We start from the raw sequence: 18,845 nt of genomic DNA, 5'->3' as shown, positions 1-18,845 counted from the left end.
GCTAAAAGCAAAATTTGTTGAGAGCCACAGCCGAAGGGGCCCCAGCAAACTTCCAGCTGCCAGCAATCCAGCTGCCGGCTGATGATTGGCTCACAGCGGCCCCAGCAACATCTAGCTGATTGGCTCCTTGGCCCCAGCAACATCTAGCTGATTGGCTCCTCTGCGGTGATGCTCATTGGACTGTTTCCCTGCCCTTTCAGACCACGGAGCTGCTCATTGGGGGACTTTTTTGGCTCCGCCCACGTGACCCAGCCAATCGGCCTCAAGAGCAGGAGGTTTGTGGGAGGTGGAGAGAAGCTTGGGGGGGGGAGAGAGAGGCTTGTGGAAAGCCAGTGGTGGCAGTTGAGGCTCTGAGGGTTTTTCCCGAGAGGCTGGTTTGTTTGGCGTGTTTGGTTCTAAAAATAAAGTTAGTTTCTTTTGACAAGTGGCTTCTGATTGTGCCCAGCCAGACTGCGGCAAAAATTCATTGCATTGAGCTCATTCATTAAAAGAATAGAAAGTCAATGAGTAAATGACCTAATATTACATCTTAAAGCCCTAAAAAAGCAGAAGACAGAAAACAATTAAAATCAGAGCTGAAATCAATGAAATTGAAACAAAAGAAATAATGCAAAAATGTGACAAAACAGAAAGTTGGTTATGTGAAAAAATAAACAAAATTGATAAATCCTTAACCATGTTAAGGAAGAGTGAGAGAAAACTTAAATTACTAAAATTCATGATGAAAAAGGAAATATCACGATGGACACTACTAAAATACAGAAGATAATCAGAAACTATTGTGAAAATTTATACTCCAGTAAAATAGAAAATCTTGAAAACGTCAACAAAATTCTAGAGACATATGATGTAACCAAACTGAATCAGGAGGACACACACAATTTTAGCAGATCAATTTCAAGCAAAGAAATAGAAGACATCATCAAAAGCCTACCAATCAAGAAAAGCCCAGAACCAGACGGATTCTCAGCCGAGTTCTACAAGACCTTCAAAGAAAAATTAACACCAATACTCCTCAAATGATTCCATGAAACAGAAAAGGAGGGAATCCTTCCAAATTCATTATATGAGGCTAATATCACCTTGATACCAAAACCAGACAAAGACACATAAAGGAAAGAAAACTTCAGACCACTATCCCTGCTCAATGTAAATGCAAAAAATCCCAGTAAAATTCTAGAAAATTGCATACAAAAACATATTTAAAAGACAGCACATCACGATCAAGTTGGGTTCATCCCAGGGATGTAAGGTTGGTTCAACATACGGAAATCAATAAAGGTAATTCATCACATCAGTACACTTCAAAATAAGAATCAGAGGCTGGGGCTCAGTGGTAGAGCACTTGCCTAGCGTGCATGAGGCTCTGGGTTCGATTCTTTTTTTTTTTTTAATTTTTAATTTTTTTTTTTATTTTTTAGTTATCGGCGGACACAACATCTTTGTTTGTATGTGGTGCTGAGGATCGAACCCGGGCCGCACGCATGCCAGGCGAGCGTGCTACCGCTTGAGCCACATCCCCAGCCCTGGGTTCGATTCTTAACACCACATATAAATAAGTAAATAAAATAAAGGTCCATCAACTAATAAAAATATTTTAAAAATAAGAATCATATGATCATCTCAATACACACAGAAAAAGCCTTTGACAAAATACAGCACCCATGTTCAAAACACTAGAAAAATTAGGGATAATAGGAACATACTTGGGCATTGTAAAAGCTACAGATGTTAAGCCTAAGGTCAACATCATTCTAAATGGAGAAAAATTAAAAGCATTCCCCAAAAAAACTGGAACAAGACAAGGATGCAATCTTTCACCACTTTTATTCAACGCTGTCCTTGAAACTCTAGCCAGAGCAATTAACAGAAGAAAGAAAGAGTTATGAATAGGAAAAGAAGAACTCAAACTACCTCTGTTTGCTGAAGACATGATTCTATATTTAGAATATCCAAAAAATTCCACTAGAAAACTGCTAGAACTAATAAATGAATTCAGCAAAGTAGCATGATATAAAATTAACACCACTAATCAAATGCATTTCTCTACATCAATGATGAATCCACTGAAAGAGAAATTAGGAAAACTACCCCATTCACTATAGCCTCAAAAAAAAATTTGAGAATCAATCTAACAAAAGAGTTAAAAGACCTCTACAATGAAAACTACAGGACACTAAAGAAATTAAAGAAGACCTCAGAAGATGGAAAGTTCTCCCATGTTCTAGGATAGGCAAAATTAACACTGTCAAAATGGCCATACTACCAAAACCATTGATTTTGGTTTTGAAATTGAAATTGCAGATTTAATGCAATTCCTGTTAAAATCCCAATGACATTTTTCATAGAAACAGAAAAGGCAATCATGAAATTTATTTGGAAATATAAGAGACCCAGAATAACCAAAGCAATCCTTAACAAGAAAAGTAAAGCAGAAAGCATCATAATACCAGACCTTAAGTTACACTACTGAGTCACAATAACAAAAACAGCATGGCACTGGCACCAAAACAGATGTGTAGACCAATGGTCCAGAATAGAAGAAACAGAGACAAACCCACATAACTACATTTTTCTCATACTAGACAAAGGCACCAAAAACATACATTGGAGAAAAGACAGTCTCTTCAACAAATGGTGCTGGGAAAACTGGAAATCAATATGTAGCAAAATTAAACCAAACCCCTCTCTCTCAACCTGCACAAAAATCAACTCAAAGTGGATCAAGGACTTAGGCATTAGAACAGAGACCCTGTGACTAATAGAAGAAAAAGTAGGCCCAAATCTTCACCATGTTGGCTTAGGATTTGACAAGATTCCTAAAGTACCAGAAGTAAAATTAAGAATCAATAAATGGGATTAAATCAAACTAAAGGCTTCTTCACAGCAAAGGAAACAATAATATGAAGAGAGCCTACAGAATGGGAGAAAATCTTTACCACAGGCATCTCAAATAGAGCATTAATCTCTAGGATATATAAAGAACTCAAAAACAACCCAATCAATAAATTAGGTTAAAGACTGAATGGACACTTCACAGAAGATATACAATTGATCAACAAATATATGAAAAAATGTTCAGAATCTCTAGCAATTAGAGAAATGCAAATCAAAACTACACTGAGATTCCATCTTTCTTCAGTCAGAATGGCAACTATCAAGATTACAAGCAACAGGGCTGGGATTGTACCTCAAGGGTAGACCATTTACCTAACACATGTGAGGCACTGGGTTTAATTCTCAGCACTGCCTAGAATAAATAAAGGTTCACTGACAACTAATATATATGTATGTATGTATTAAAAAAGATTACAAGCAACAATCCATTTATTTTACTTGCTTACTCTTTTTGAAAAGTTTTAAATTTGTTCTAGTTGGTTATATGTGACAGTAGAATGCATTTTGACACATCATACATAAATAGAGTATAACTTCTCATTCTTCTGGTTGTACATAGTGTAGGATTACACCTGTCGTGTAATCATATATACATATAGGGTAATAATGTTCAATTCATTCTACTTACTGTTCTTCCTACTCTCATACCAATCCCCTCCCTTCACTCCCCTCTGTCTAATCCAAAGTACCTCTATTCTTCCCTAGCCCCACCTCCATCATAAATTAGATTCTGCATATCAGAGAAAACATTCCGCTTTTGGTTCTTTGGAATTGACTTGTTTTGCTCGATATTCTCCAGTTCCATCCATTTACTGGCAAATGCCAAACTTTTCATTCTTCCATTCTGTGTGTGTGTATGTGTGTGCGCGTGTGTGTATATGTATGCGTGTGTATGTGTATGTATATGTGTGTGTGTGTATATATATACACACACACACACACATATCACAGTTTCTTTATCCATTCATCATTGAAGAGCACATATGTTGGCTCCATAGTTTAGCTATTGTGAATTGAGCTGCTATAAACACTGACGTGGCTGCATTACTATAGTATGCTGATTTTAAGTCCTTTGGGTATAAACAGAGGAGTGGGATAGCTATGTCAAATGGTGTTCCAATTTAAGTTTTCTGAGCATTGAAAAAAAAAGTTAAAATAGTAAAATTTAAGCTTTACATATTTTATCACAATAAAAAGGATGGAAACAAAAAAATCTATGAGGGCTGGGGATGTGGCTCAAGTGGTAGCACACTCGCCTGGCATGCGTGCGGCCCGGGTTCGATCCTCAGCACCACATACAAACAAAGATGTTGTGTCCACCGAAAACTAAAAAATAATAAATATTAAAAAAAAAAAAACTCTCTCTCTTTAAAAAAAATCTATGAAAGCTACAACACAGTGCAAAATATGATTGCAAATTTAATGAATACAAAGTAAAAGTGTGTATGTCCAAAAATTAAAAGAATCATAGGGGTAAGACATAAAACCACTGCTTTGAGTCAGCAAAACCAATGGGAGCAATTTTGGCCCTAGGACATAGGTAAAATTTGGAGATGATTTTCGCTGTCACAAGCATCATGGGAATTGTCACTGGCTTCTGATGGGTAGAAACAAACACTAAGGGGCTGGGGATGTGGCTCAAGCGGTAGCGCGCTCGCCTGGCATGCGTGCGGCCCGGGTTCAATCCTCAGCACCACATACAAACAAAGATGTTGTGTCTGCCAAAAACTAAAAAAGAAAGAAAGAAACAAACAAACACTACTACCAAACACCTTACAATGCAAATAAGAGTCCCTCCACAACAAATAATTATTTGGCCCAATAGTAAGCGGTGCCCCTTTAAGAAATACTGCTTTGGGGCTAGGATTGTGGCTCAGCACAGTAGAGCGCTCACCTAGTACTGGCGGGACCAAGGTTCAATCCTCAGCACCACATAAAAAATAAAGGCGTTGTGTTGTGTCCATCTACACCTAAAAAATAAATATTTAAAAATTGGGGTTTTGACTCAGTGGTGGAGTTGCTTCATACACATAAGGCACTGGGTTCAATCCTCAGCAACACATAAAAATAAATAAATAAAATAAAGATATTGTGTCCATCTACTACTAAAATAAAATTAAAAAAAAAAAAAAAACAACTTTGGCTGGGCAAGGTGGTGCATGCCTACAAACTCAGCAACTTAGGAGGCTGAAGCAGGAGGATCACAAGTTTAAAGCCAGGCTCAGCAACTTAGCGAGGCCCTAAGCAAATTAGTGAGACCCTGTCTCAAAATAAAAAGGGCTGTGGATGGAGCTTAGTGTTAAAGCACTCCTGAGTTCAATTCCCAGTATCAATTAGTCAACATTTGGAGAGATTTTTCTTATTTAATGTATCATTTATCTTTAATGCCTCTACAGCAAATTAAAACTCAGGGGATATAGTACAGTTGGTAGAGTATTTGCTTCACATGCACAGTTCAATACCCAGTACCATTAAAAAAAAAAAAAAAAGCTCAGTTTGGGACCTACCAACTTTTTCTTTCCCCTGTAATCCTCCATCACAATACACAATTTTTACTCCAAGAGATATGAGAAACCAAAGAACAAAAATGAGAAAATCAAAGAGTCACACAAGCGATATTTTTCTGCATGTGCAAATGTTCTTAAAGGATTATAACAAGCAGAAACAATCTGGAATAGTAAGCTACAATAAAATTTATACAGACCAGTCCATATGTTGGTATCTTACTATTATCTACCACATTTTAATTTTTGATCACTTCAATTTTTTCATCACATCAATTTATATTTGAATTTGAGATCTGCTATTGTTTTATTATACCATCATTTCCTGATAATAATTTAACTTTTAAAATATTTTTCCACAGTGCTCTCTTTGGCAGTACATGTTCTAAAATTGGAATGATACCAAGATTAGCGTGGTGCCAGAGAATGACATGCAAATTCATAAAGCAGCCCATTTTTTTAAAATTATTTATTTATTTATACATACCCAGTATTGAACCCAGGGGGCTTAACCACTGAGCAACGTTCCAAGCCCCCGCCCCTTTTTGTTTGAGATAGGATCTCCCTACATTGCTCTGGCTGGTATCAAAATTGTGATTCTCCTAGCTCAGCCTCCCTAGCCACTGGGATTGCAGTCATGCACCACCAAGCCTGGCAAAGCATTCCATAATTTTTAAAAAGAAAAAAAAATAGCCAGGTATGGTGGTGTATGTTTGTAATCCCAGTGACTGAAGAGGCTGAGGCAAGAGGATCACATGCCCAAGACTAGCCTTAAAAATGTGGCAAGACACTGTCTCAAAATTAAAAAATATATATATTTGTTTTAAATGGTCTGGTTATAACTAACTAGAAAAAGTTTTTAAAATATTTTTTAAAAGACTGGTTATGTAGATCAGTGGTAAAGTGTTTCCAGGTTCAATCCCCAGTACCAAATAAATAAATACCTACTTGCCTATGTTATTTTAGTATAAAAGCATTTCAGCACAGAACCTAGGCATTGCTTGTTTTACTAGGCTCCGTATCAAGAGTGACTATCTGAGCAAGTAAACACTATTCAGAATTTTTCTGAAAATGTCACACTTCCTAAAAACATTTAAGAAATAATAAACAAATCCCTGTCTATTGTTTTAAATACAAAGATATAAATGTCACAAGAGAGGGAAGAAATTACAAATTTTGAGTGATAGGGCAGTAATATGTAAATCAGATCTGTACTTTACATTATTACTTTTTTATTTTTTTAATTTGGGACAGGATCTCCTTAAGCTTCCAAGGCTGGCCTGGAACTTGGGATCCAGTCTCAAGTCTCCCAAGTCTTAGAGATTACAGGCATGTGCCACTATGCCTGGTTCTACCTTATTACTTTTTAGTTTTCTTTACATAATACCTAAAACAAAACATTTAAATTGCAACCAAGGTCACCATATTTGTGTGAGTCAAATTACAGGGAACATTAACAAATGTTTTGTTTAAGCACTTTGATTTTAGCTTTATCAAACAGTTCATTTCATCTATGTACCATTACCTATAAACTCACCCAAAGGCAGAATATTCTAATGAAGACAGTGGTGAAGAATGTACCAAGAGGCAAGAAAATTAGGGTTAAAAGTTTTGTTCTAGTTATGACTGGCTGTAAAAATAATGGGGTTTTTTTATTGATTTTATTTTATTAAATACATGACAGCGGAATGCATTACAATTCTTTTTTTTTTAATTTTTTAATATTTATTTTTTAGTTATTGGCGGACACAACATCTTTGTTTGTATGTGATGCTGAGGATTGAACCCGGGCCGCACGCATGCCAGGCGAGCCCCTACAATTCTTATTACACATACAGAGCACAATTTTTCATATCTTTGTATATAAAGTATGTTCACGCCAATTCATGTCTTTATGCATGTACTTTGGTTTTTTTGCATTATAATTCTTATTACACATATATATACCATAATTTTTCATATCTCTGTTTGTATATAAAGTAGGTTGCCACCCAATTCATGTCTTCATACATGTGCTTTGGATAATGATGTCCATCACATTCCACCATCCTTGCTAATCCCCTGCCTCCTTCCTTTCCCTCCTTCCCCTCTTCCCTATCTAGAATTCATCTATTCCTCCCATGTTACCCCTCCCTACCCCACTATGAGTCAGCCTCCTTATATCAGAGAAAACATTCAGCATTTGTTTTTTGGGGGGGATTGGCTAACTTCACTTAGCACTACCTTCTCCATCGCCATCCATTTACCTGCAAATGCCATGATTTTATTCTCTTTTATTGCTTAGTAATATTCCATTATGTATATATGCCACATTTTTTATCCATTCATCCACTGAAGGGCATCTAGGTTGGCTCCACAGTTTAGCTATTGTGAATTGTGCTGCTATAAACATTGATGTGTCTGTGTCCCTGTAGTATGCTGTTTTTAAGTACTTTGGGTATAGTCCGAGGAGAGGGATAGCTGGGTCAAATGGTGGTTCCATTCCCAGATTTCCGAGGAATCTCCATACCGCTTTCCATATTGGCTGCACCAATTTGCAGTCCCACCAGCAATATATGAGTGTACCTTTTTCCCCTGGGGTTTTTTGTTATTGTTTTTTGTTTGGGTTTTGGGTTTTGTAACAGAAAATGAACCCAGAGGTGCTCAGCCACTGAGTCACATTCTCAGCCCTTTTTATTCTTTATTTTGAGACAGGGTTTCACTAAATTACTGAGGTTGGCTTTGAACTTGTGATCCTCCTGCCTCAAGTCTCCTGAGCTGCTGGGATTACAGGCATGTGCCACCATGCCTGACTAAGAAAAGGGTCTTGTGCAAAGGGTATAGCTCAGTTTTAGAATGTTTGCTTAGCAGGTGAAAGCCCTGGGTTCAATCTCCAACACTGCATAAGAAATTGGGGGAAGATCTTTAGAAGAGAACTGGAGTTCTCTGTAGAATGGATTTAAGAGGGCTTGGCACAATGGTATACACCTGCAGTCCCAGCAGCTCAGGAGACAGAGGCAGGAGAATCACAAGTTCAAGCCAGCCTCAGCAAATTAGTGAAGCCCTCAGCAACTCAGTGAGACCCTGTCTCAAAACAAACAATAAAAAGCGCTAGGGATGTTGCTCAGTGGTTAGGCACACCTGGGTTCGATTCCTGGTACCAAAAGGGTGAGGGGCAGAGATACAGAGAAGGGAAAATAGCATCTATTTTTGTAATTAAAACAGATAACACTAGCTCCAGTCCAGAAAAACATATCAAAAATGTTTAGAAATCAGATGTCAGAAATAAATCACAGAAACCCATCAATGGTTGGCAACATTTAGGAATACAGGTTATTTTTATCTTTTACTATTATATTTGGAATGGGAAAGGGAGGAGGAAAAAAGTATACACAAAAGACAACTTTAGGGGCTGAGGTTGTGGCTCAGTGGAAAGCGCTTGCCTAGCATGTGTGAGGCACTAGGTTCAATCCTCAGTACCACATAAAAATAAATAAGTAAAATAAAGGTATTATGTCCATCTACAACTAAAAAATATTTTTTAAAAGCCAACTTTACCTGCCTTGAAATCCCAGCTTTTAGACATCACATTCTATTCCTGACTCAAGTACCAAAACACCTAACATTTATTATAACATATGTGTCCATATCACTCAGTTGATACTTAGGATGTGCTACTATTTGGAAGGAGGCAGTAGATGTAATTGGAGGTATATCCCTATATTCTCTAAGTACATTCCTTGTCTAAAGAAATGTTCTGGGGCTGGGGTTGTGGCTCAGTGACAGAGCACTTGCCTCGCATTTGTGAGGCACTGGGTTCAATCCTCAGGACCATATAAAAATAAATATCAAATAAAGATATTGTGCCCATGTATAACTGAAAAAATATTTAAAAAAGAAATGTTCTGTGTTGAAAGTGCAGCTCACTGGTACAGTGCCTACTTAACATGTGTGAGGCTGGAGGTTGCATCCCTAGCACAATTAATCAAGAACAAAAGATTGTTCTATCTTTTCAGTATTTAAAACTAGCATAATGTTTCCCACACAGTAGACTCACATACACCACACTCTTGGTCAAGATATCCACAGGCTTCCCATGTTTATACATAAGGATAAAGTACAAACTCCTAAGCACAGCATAGGAAGCTCTCTGCAGGGGGAACTTGTACTTTCCTTTCCAATCTTATCTTACTACAACTTTTAGATCAAAGAAATTCTATTTTCCTTCTCCCACAGAATTTTCTTTTACTTCTCTTATAATAAGCAAAACATTATTATAGTTATTTATTTAAACTCAGAGTACTCTCTAATGGAATGTAAGTACCTTGAAGGAGAAAACTAGTCTGAATTCATCTTTTATTTTCCATTAAGGGAAATAACAAATCAATTTGTACAGAGGAACAGTAAATGTTTATTAAGATGAGAACAGGGGGCTGGGATGTGGCTCAAGCGGTAGCGCGCTCGCCTGGCATGCGTGCGGCCCGGGTTCGATCCTCAGCACCACATACAAACAAAGATGTTGTGTCCGCCGAGAACTAAAAAATAAATATTAAAAAAACTCTCTCTCTCTCTCTCTCTCTCTCTCTCTCTCTCTCTCTCTCTCTCCCCCTCCCACTCTCTCTTTTAAAAAAAAGGTCACTTATTAAAAAAAAAAAAAGATGAGAACAGGACCAGGCATGATGACACACACCTATATTCCCAGCAATTCAAGAGGTTGAGAAAGGAGGACTACAAATTCATAAGACTGGTAATGAGCAAAAATAAAAACAAACAAATCAAAAAAAAAAAAAAAAAAGCATCCCTAGGGCTGGGGTTGTGGCTCAGCTGTAGAGCGCTCACCTAGCATGTGTGAGTCCCTGGGTTCGATCCTCAGCCCCACGTAAAAATAAATAAATAAAATAAAGGTATTGTGTTCAACTACAACTAAAAAAATAAATACCAAAAAAAAATTTTTTTAAAAAGAACATATCACTTCATACTATTCCTATGAAAATACATAATCATAAGACAAATTCAACTGACTCTGGAGGCTGAGACAGGAGTATCACAAGTTCAAGGCAAATCTGGATGACTTAGCAAAACCCTGCTTCATAATAAAATATAAAAAGGCTGAAAATGTAACTCATAAGTTGCCCCTCATTACCTTCTCCCCCCAAAAAAGGTAAAAAAAAATAGCAAAGAAAACTTCTCCAAACTAAAGAGACATGAAAATGAAATGCAATGCTATGTTCCAGAACTGGATCATCCACCAGAAATTAAGAAAAGTTTGCTTTCATTATAAAGAACATTATGAAGCAATTAGCAAATGTGAATAAAGCCTGTAGATCAGGAAATAATATTGTATCAATGCTAATTTCTAAGATTGCTAACAATATAATAGGGTACCTCAGAGAATAGGCTTGTTGGAGAAATATATTACAATGTACTCAGGAATGAGAGGCATCATGTCTGCAATTTACTCTCAAATGATTAAGAAAGATAATAATAGGCCAGGCACTATGGCACATGCCTTCAATCCCAGCAGCTCTGGAAGCAGAGGCAGGAGGATCTCGAGTTCAAAGCCAGCCTCAGCAACATAGTAAGGTCCTTAGCAGCTCAGCAAGACCCTGTCTCTAAATAAAATACAAAATAGGGTGGGAGATGTGGCTCAGTGGTAAAGGGTCCCTGAGTTCAATTCACAGTACCCCCCCGCCAAAGAAAGATAATAATAATACAAAATGAATGATAAAATAAATGTGAATAAATAAAGAGCATGAGAATCTGAATTTGTCTCCTATTTCTACAAATTTTATATAAGTATGAAAGTAATAGTATTTTTTTTACTTTTTATACCTTATAAAAAGGAGATAACTCTTTTATATCCTTGTAGATATATTAGGCTTTATCCCCTGAAGCTAAAGTTATTTAAAAAATTACTTAGGAAAGTTCAATAGTCCATGCCTGTAATCCCAGCGACTGAGGAGGCTGAAGCAGAAAGATTATATTTATAAAGCCATTGAGGAAAACCCTGTCTCAAAATAACAAATAAAAAAGGACTGAGTATTATCTCAGTGGTAAGAGTGCCTGTGGCACTCTTCAGGACTGAGGTATAACCCAGTGGCAGAGTCCACACTTTGTGAGTATGAGGCCTGGTTCAATCTCTAGACAAAAAAAAATAATAATAATAATAATTAAATAAATAAAATATGACACAAAGTCAGTAAGATACTGACTAGAAAATTTTATTATTTGGAGGAAGGTATTAGAGATTGAACCCAGGATTTTGGGGGGATACTGGGGAATGAACTCAGGAGGACTTGACCACTGAGTCACATCCCCACCCCTATATTGTATTTTATTTAGTGACAGGGTCTCACTGAGTTGCTTAGCACCTTGATTTTGCTGAGGCTGGCTTTGAACTCATGATCCTCCCCTCTCAGCCTCCCAAGCAGCTGGGATTATAGTCATGCGCCACCACACTGGGATGAACTCTTTAACACTGAGCTACATCCCCAGTCCTTTCTTTATTGTATTTTATCTTTTTTTTAGACAAGGTCTCACTAAATTACCAAGGCTGGCCTCAAAATATGATCCTCCCAGGCTGGGGTTGTGACTCAGTGGCAGAGCGCTTGCCTAGCATGCATGAGGTACTGGGTTCGATCCTCAGCACTACATAAAAATAAAATAAAGATTGTGTCCACCTAAAACTAAAAAATAAATTTAAAAAAAAAATACGATCCTCCTGCCTCAGCCTCCCAAGTCATTGGAATTATAAGTGAGTTGCCAGGATTTCAGGCATGTAACCAGTTAAGTAAGTCATTTTAAATAAATGTCTTTGATTTGTGGATAAATATTAAAATTTTTTAAGTTTATTATTTTTCACTCTACTGTCATGTATATCTAAAAAGATCATATAAGAAACATCATTTTAATAACAATTTGGGGGGAAGGACTGAATTATTAGCCAAAGTATATATTAATAAAGATTTTGAAAAGTACTATACAAGCTCCACAGAGACAATGCCCTTACTGGCTTATTTGTCAATGAAGTATTTAAAACAGTTCTAGCCAGGCCCGCTGGCACACACCTTTAATCCCAGAGAGTCAGGAGGCTGAGGCAAGAGGATGGCAAGTTTAAAGCCAACCTCAGCAACTTGGCAAGACGCTGTCTCAAAATAAAAACAAAAATAGACTGTTAAATTTCAAAAATAAATAAATATATGAATAAAAAAAAAGTTGGATATGTTGCTCAGTGCTTAAGCACCCCTGGTTTCAATCCCTGGTACAGGAAAAAAAAAAAAAAAAAACATGGTTTCTGACACATGGTAATAGTAATCACTAATAATGAACATTTGAGTAATTATTATATGCTAAATTCTAATTTAACTACTTTATGCCCAGTAACTCAATCTTCACACCACCCAAGAAATATTTGTTAATTGATAACAATTAGTTTCTCAATAATGTAATAAATGGGTTCCTAAAAACTCACCATACTGGGCTGGGATTGTGGCTCAGTGGTAGAGCGCTTGCCTTGCACTTATGAAGTACTAGGTTCGATCCTCAGCACCACATAAAAATAAATAAATAAAATAAAGGTATTGTGCCCATTTACAACAAAAAAAATTCTAAAAAACTCACCATACTAAATAATGTTGTGTAACCAGTATCACAGAAATCATAAGAAAAATGGGGTTAGACATATAGCACTTAAAACTATCTGTGACACCTTTTTTTATATATTTTTTTATTGTCAACGGACCTTTACTTTATTTATTTATGTGGTGCTGAGAATCGAACCCAGTGCCTTACACACGCTAAGCCGGCACTCTACCACTGAGCCACAACCCCAGCCCTGTGACACCATTTTTAAAGAAAGAAACCTAATGAACTGGTAGAAATGGTAGCACAGTTTTACATACTATACACAAGTTAAGTTATTAAGAAATGTACATATACAACAAAAAATACAACACTTTACCATGAAAAAAACCTGTAGTTTGCTTGTGGAAGTGGGCATCAGAAGGGTTGCAGCTAGTGAATTATTGTAAAGTGGTAGAAGGAAGGTTATCTGAAATCGGATGTAAAATTGTAACAATAAATGTAGATGGGTGTGGTTCATAACACAAGTGGTAAACTGGGGTACTTGGTAGATGTCTGAAATGTATGCATGTATCCACATGTATTTTTGTACAGCTCTGTTCAGCTGGGTGTGGTTCATCTGCCCCATTTACCTACCCAGTAATCAGCAAACTCTTTCTATAAAGGGATAAATAATAAACATTTTAGGATTGGTAGGCCATAAGGTCTCTATCACAACTATTCAACTCTGCTACTGTGGTAGAAAAGCATCCAGACAACATAAACAAACAAGAGTGGGGTGGGGGGTCCAATAGAATTTTACTTTTGTAAAAAAAATGCCATTGGTTATTAGGTCAGAGTTTACTGACCCCTGACTCTGCAGAAAAATCTTTCATAAAAAATGCAAATTGTGTCTTCTGCTCAAATTCTTCCCTGATGTCAATATTGCTGAAACAAATTAACATTTTCAGGGGCTGGAATTGTGGCTCAGTGGTAGAGTGCTTGCCTAGCATGTGTGAGGCACTGGGCTCGATTCTCAGCACCTCCTAAACAAATTAAATAAACAAAATAGGGTTATTGTGTCCAGCTACAACTAAAAAAAATTTTAAAAAAACAAATTAACATTTTCAAACCAAATATTATTGCATTTAATATAGGATGCTATCTCTCATAAACCAAAATCTGACTAATATAAATCAAATAAGCAAAATAATTAATCCTAAATCCAATAGTACTCAAAAATAAGTTATTTTATTTTGGATTCTTTTTCTTTTTGCAGTGCTGGCCATCAAACCCACAGTCTTACACTGGACTACACCCTCAGGCCTATTGTGAATTTTACAATTCAAATATTGCCCAATAGTCAACTGACTACTTCAATTTACCAAATAAAAACAACTAAGGTCAAACAACTTTGATCATAGTTATTCAAAACCTGTGTGTTAAATTCACACAATTTAAAAGATAATGCTTTTAACAGTTGGTCTGTTTTGAACCCCAGACCTTGCCCATGCCAGGCAAACACCTTTACCTCTCAGTCACATCCCCAGCCCATTGTTTTTGGAGAAGGGGAACGGGGAATTGAACACTACTGAGCCATATCACCAGTCCTATCTTGTATTTTATTTAGAGACAGGGTCTCACTGAGTTGCTTAGTGCCTCACTGTTGCTGAGGCTCGCTTTGAACTCTTTCTTTTTTTTATATATTTATTTTTTAGTTCTCGGCGGACACAACATCTTTGTTTGTATGTGGTGCTGAGGATCGAACCCGGGCCGCACACATGCCAGGCAAGCGCACTACCGCTTGAGCCACATCCCCAGCCCTGGCTTTGAACTCTTGATCCTCCTGCCTCAGCCTCCCAAACTGCTGGGATTACAGGCTATGTGCCACCATGCTGGCCCTAGCCCATTTTTTTTTAAGACAAGGTTTCCCTATTTTGCCCAGGCTGGCAGCCTCAGACTAGAGATCCTTGCCTTAATTTCCAAGTAGCTACTGCTGGGATTATCGGCATGCACCACAGTGTCCGGCTACTTTTTTTTAAGTATTTTTTTAGTTGTAGATAGACACAATATCTTTATTTTTTTATATATTTTTATGTGGTGCTGAGGATTGTACCCAGTGCCTCACACATGCTAGGCAAGCACTCTACCACTGGCTACAACCCCAGCCCGTCCAGTTACTCTTAACAATTCTGAACTAAAATTATCAGGCTCATTCACAGGGCACAGGTAGTTTTTATAAAAATATCAAGACACAAAAGCTAACAAACAAACTGCAAGATAGTTATACAATGTTCCTCCACGAGTTGAGTTAAAAAATTCTAAGATGACCTTGCAAAAAATGCTAATATATACAATATTCTTTGTTCAAACTGCTACCCCTCACATTTGGAATCCTCCCATAGTCTTCTTGGTCAAAATTGAACCCATCCTCCAAGGGCCAGACTCAAATACTACATCTCTAATATTTTCTTGATTACCATCAGAAATATCTTCCTTGGCTGGAAGCAGAGCTCAATGGTAGAATATGTGCCTAGCATGCATGCCCAAGGCCCTGGGTTCTATCCCCATCACCACACACACACACACACACACACACACACACACACACAAAGGGGGGGGGAGAATAAATAAATATAAATAAATGTCTTTTTTCCTGCTCTGAACTCCCACAGCAAACTTACTTTTTACCTCATGTACTATTTATCATTTCATACCATGCTCCAAAATTATTTGTGTATGTCTCATTTCCTCTGCAATGTGGAAAATAAAACTAATTCTTTTAGCCATAGTAATTTACCTGGACTGCCCTCTCATAGCCAAAACTTAATTGCTAACTTGTGGGAGGCCAACCTTACGGGTGACTGAGTTACACTCCCCAGCTGGGTGCTGAGGCGCTCAGTCACAGAAATGGGTGTGTTTTGCTACAGCCCCATGGGTGAAGCTATGCTTACCTGTTCCTTTGTAATATAACCCCTTGCCCTGTTTAGGATAGAATCTTCCATGGAAGTGCCTTGTGTGTGGCCTACCCAGGTGTCAGTCAACCTGCTGACAGTGGACATCATGAAGATAAGACTCAGCCCCCTGAAACCTGACCCCTTGCCTCATTTGAATAGCTTCTCCTCAATAAAAGGGGTCAGCACATGCTCTCGCTCTCTCTCTTTCTGCAGACCCTTAAGGTCAGAGGAGCCGTCACAGCAACCCCAAAGAAAAAGGTATTTGTGTCTCTTATGTGGTTATTTCGTGCAGCCCAGTTAGCCCAGTTTAACTAGAGTGACCCCTGAGCCTTTTAGTCACGAGAACAGAAACCCGGCAATTTTGCTCCTCTGACCTTAAGGGTCCACAGAAAGAGAGAGAGAGAGAGCACGTGCTGACCCCTTTTATTGAGGAGAAGCTATTCAAATGAGGCAAGGGGTCAGGTTTCAGGGGGCTGAGTCTTATCTTCATGATGTCCACTGTCAGCAGGTTGACTGACACCTGGGTAGGCCACACCCAAGGGCACAGTAAGAGGAGGGGACACACACAAGGCACTTCCATGGAAGATTCTATCCTAAACAGGGCAAGGGGTTATGTTACAAAGGAACAGGTGAGCATAGCTTCACCCATGGGGCAAGACACACCCATTTCTGTGACTGAGCGCCTCAGCACCCAGCTGGGGAGTGTAACTCAGTCACCCGTAAGGTTGGCCTCCCACACTAACTCATTCAAGACTCAATACAGAACTGGCAAGATAGTGCACGCCTCATGTCCCAGCACTTCTGAGGTTGAGGCAGGAGGATCCCTTGAGTCCAGGAACTTGAGACCAGCCTAGACAGCATAGCCAAAAAGATTCATATGGTTACCATATTCTCTGCAAAACTTTCCTAGACATCCTCCAAACCAGGTTTTCCTTCATTTCTTTTTTTCCCTTGGGGGGGAGGGTACTGAGGACTGAACTCATGGGCACATTACCATTAAGCTATATCCTCAGTCTTTTTTTACTCTGAGAAAGGATCTCACTAAACTGCTGAAGCTGGCCTCAAATTCATTATCTTCCTGCCTTAGCCTTCCTTGTCACTGGGATTACAGGAGTGCTCCATTGCATCATGCTCCTTCATTCCTTATCCTTAGCATAGCTAATATATTTTCAGGTTAGGACTGCTCTGTAACTGTTTATTTTCTTTCTTTCTGTTTCTTTCTCTCAAGAATACCTTTAGAAAGGGGGAAGGAATTCCATGAAAATAGAAAAGTGATTAGTGGAGTAAAGGAAGGGATTGAGGGGGTTGAAGGAGGGACAGGAAAAGGGAAGAATGGTAGAATGGATCTCACCAAACCTTCCTATGAACATATATAAATATAACAATGATTTTCACCTTTACATATACCCATAATGCACTAATTTTTTTTTTAAAAAGAGCTATAAATAGAAGTAAGATCTGTAAGCAGATGAAAGTAAACATGGGGAGGGAGGAGAGGTAAAGAGAAGTACTAAGGACTGACCTGGAGCAAATTTGATTCCATGCTTGTATAATTACATCAAAATAAATACCAATATTATATATAACTAAAATGAACTAATAAAAAAGAATACCTTTGGAGGGCAGCAATTTTTTGTGTGCAATAATGAGGATTGAACCCAGGGTTGCTATACCACTGAACTGCACTCCCAGCCATTTTTATTTTTTGAGACAAGATCTCCCTAAGTTGCCTGGACTAACACAGAAATTGCAACCCTCCTGCCTCAGCCTCCCTGAGTTGCGAGGATTACAGATTTGGACTATCGTGCCCAGCAGAGGGCAGGAATTTTTATTATTCTAGCACAGTATGGAACTTTACCTCTTGTTGATACTCAAGTCATTCAAGAATTGGAGCAACTAATAAAGCAAAATATGGAGTATACGATATTGGTATAACAGCATTATTGCCATATCAATAATTTCTTAAATGTTGCACGGGACAGTTAACAAAAGACCTGAGCTATAGATACCAGGAATGTCTATTTTAAGCCAAAACTGCGGGGCTGAGGATGTGGCTCAAGCGGTAGCGCGCTCGCCTGGCATGCGTGTGGCCCGGGTTCAATCCTCAGCACCACATACAAACAAGATGTTGTGTCCGCCAAAAAATAAATAAATAAATATTAAAATCCTCTCTCTCTCTCTCTAAAAAAAAAAAAAAGCCAAAACTGCAAATGTCTCAGAAAAAGGATATGAAACAGTGGCTACAGGGCAAAATTCAAAGAACCCTTTTCCAGGGCAAAAAGAAGAATCGGCTAGTGCTAATATTATTCTTTTCAGAAGGACCATCTTCAATCATAAAATGGACAGAAATATACTAGATGTAGTAACCTTTCAAAACAGAACACATTCCTGTTGGATGTGGTGGCACATGTCTATAATCCCAGCAACTCAGGAGGCTGAGGGAGGAGGATCACAAATTCCAGGCCAGCCTCAGCAACTTAGCCAGAGCTCATCTCAAAATAAAAAATTAGAAGGGATTGGGGTGTAGCTCAGTCACAAAGCACCTCTGGGTTCAATCTCCAGTACCACCACCAAACAACAACATGTTCCCAAGCTATAATCAACAAAATTTCCAGCAAAAATGTTTTCCTTCCCAGTAAATGTTTGTTCAAGTTTATGTTCATGACACTATGGCACATATTAGCAATAAAACACCTGTATCCTAACCATATAAGAGTCTTTGTTTGTTTTTACTCACTTTTTTGTTTGTTTGCTTGTTTTTCTACTGAGGATTGAAGCCAGGGATGCCTTACCACTGAGCTGAATCCCCAGTCATTTTTTATTTTGAGACAGGGTCTCACTAAGTTGCAGAAGGTCTGCTTAAGTTGCTAAGACTGACCTCTAACTCGGGATCCTCCAGCCTCAGCCTCCAGAATTGCTGTGATTACAGGCATGTGCCACTGTGCCA

The 18,845-nt window shown here is 38.1% G+C and overlaps 1 protein-coding gene and 1 pseudogene across 7 annotated transcripts in view; one reads left to right on the top strand and one right to left on the bottom strand.

Moving 5' to 3' along the window:
- The window catches only part of Atrx (ATRX chromatin remodeler), a 224,947-nt gene that overhangs the window by 199,307 nt on the left and 6,795 nt on the right, over positions 1-18,845 (bottom strand). The gene's annotated exons all lie outside the window — the stretch shown is intronic.
- On the top strand, positions 5,764-5,863 carry LOC114081519 (U6 spliceosomal RNA; annotated as a pseudogene).

The sequence above is a fragment of the Marmota flaviventris genome, chromosome X, assembly GCF_047511675.1.
Source record: "Marmota flaviventris isolate mMarFla1 chromosome X, mMarFla1.hap1, whole genome shotgun sequence".
NCBI lineage: Eukaryota > Metazoa > Chordata > Mammalia > Rodentia > Sciuridae > Marmota > Marmota flaviventris.
Note: the sequence above shows the minus strand (reverse complement) of the source record. Positions and strands in the feature narration are given on the sequence as shown.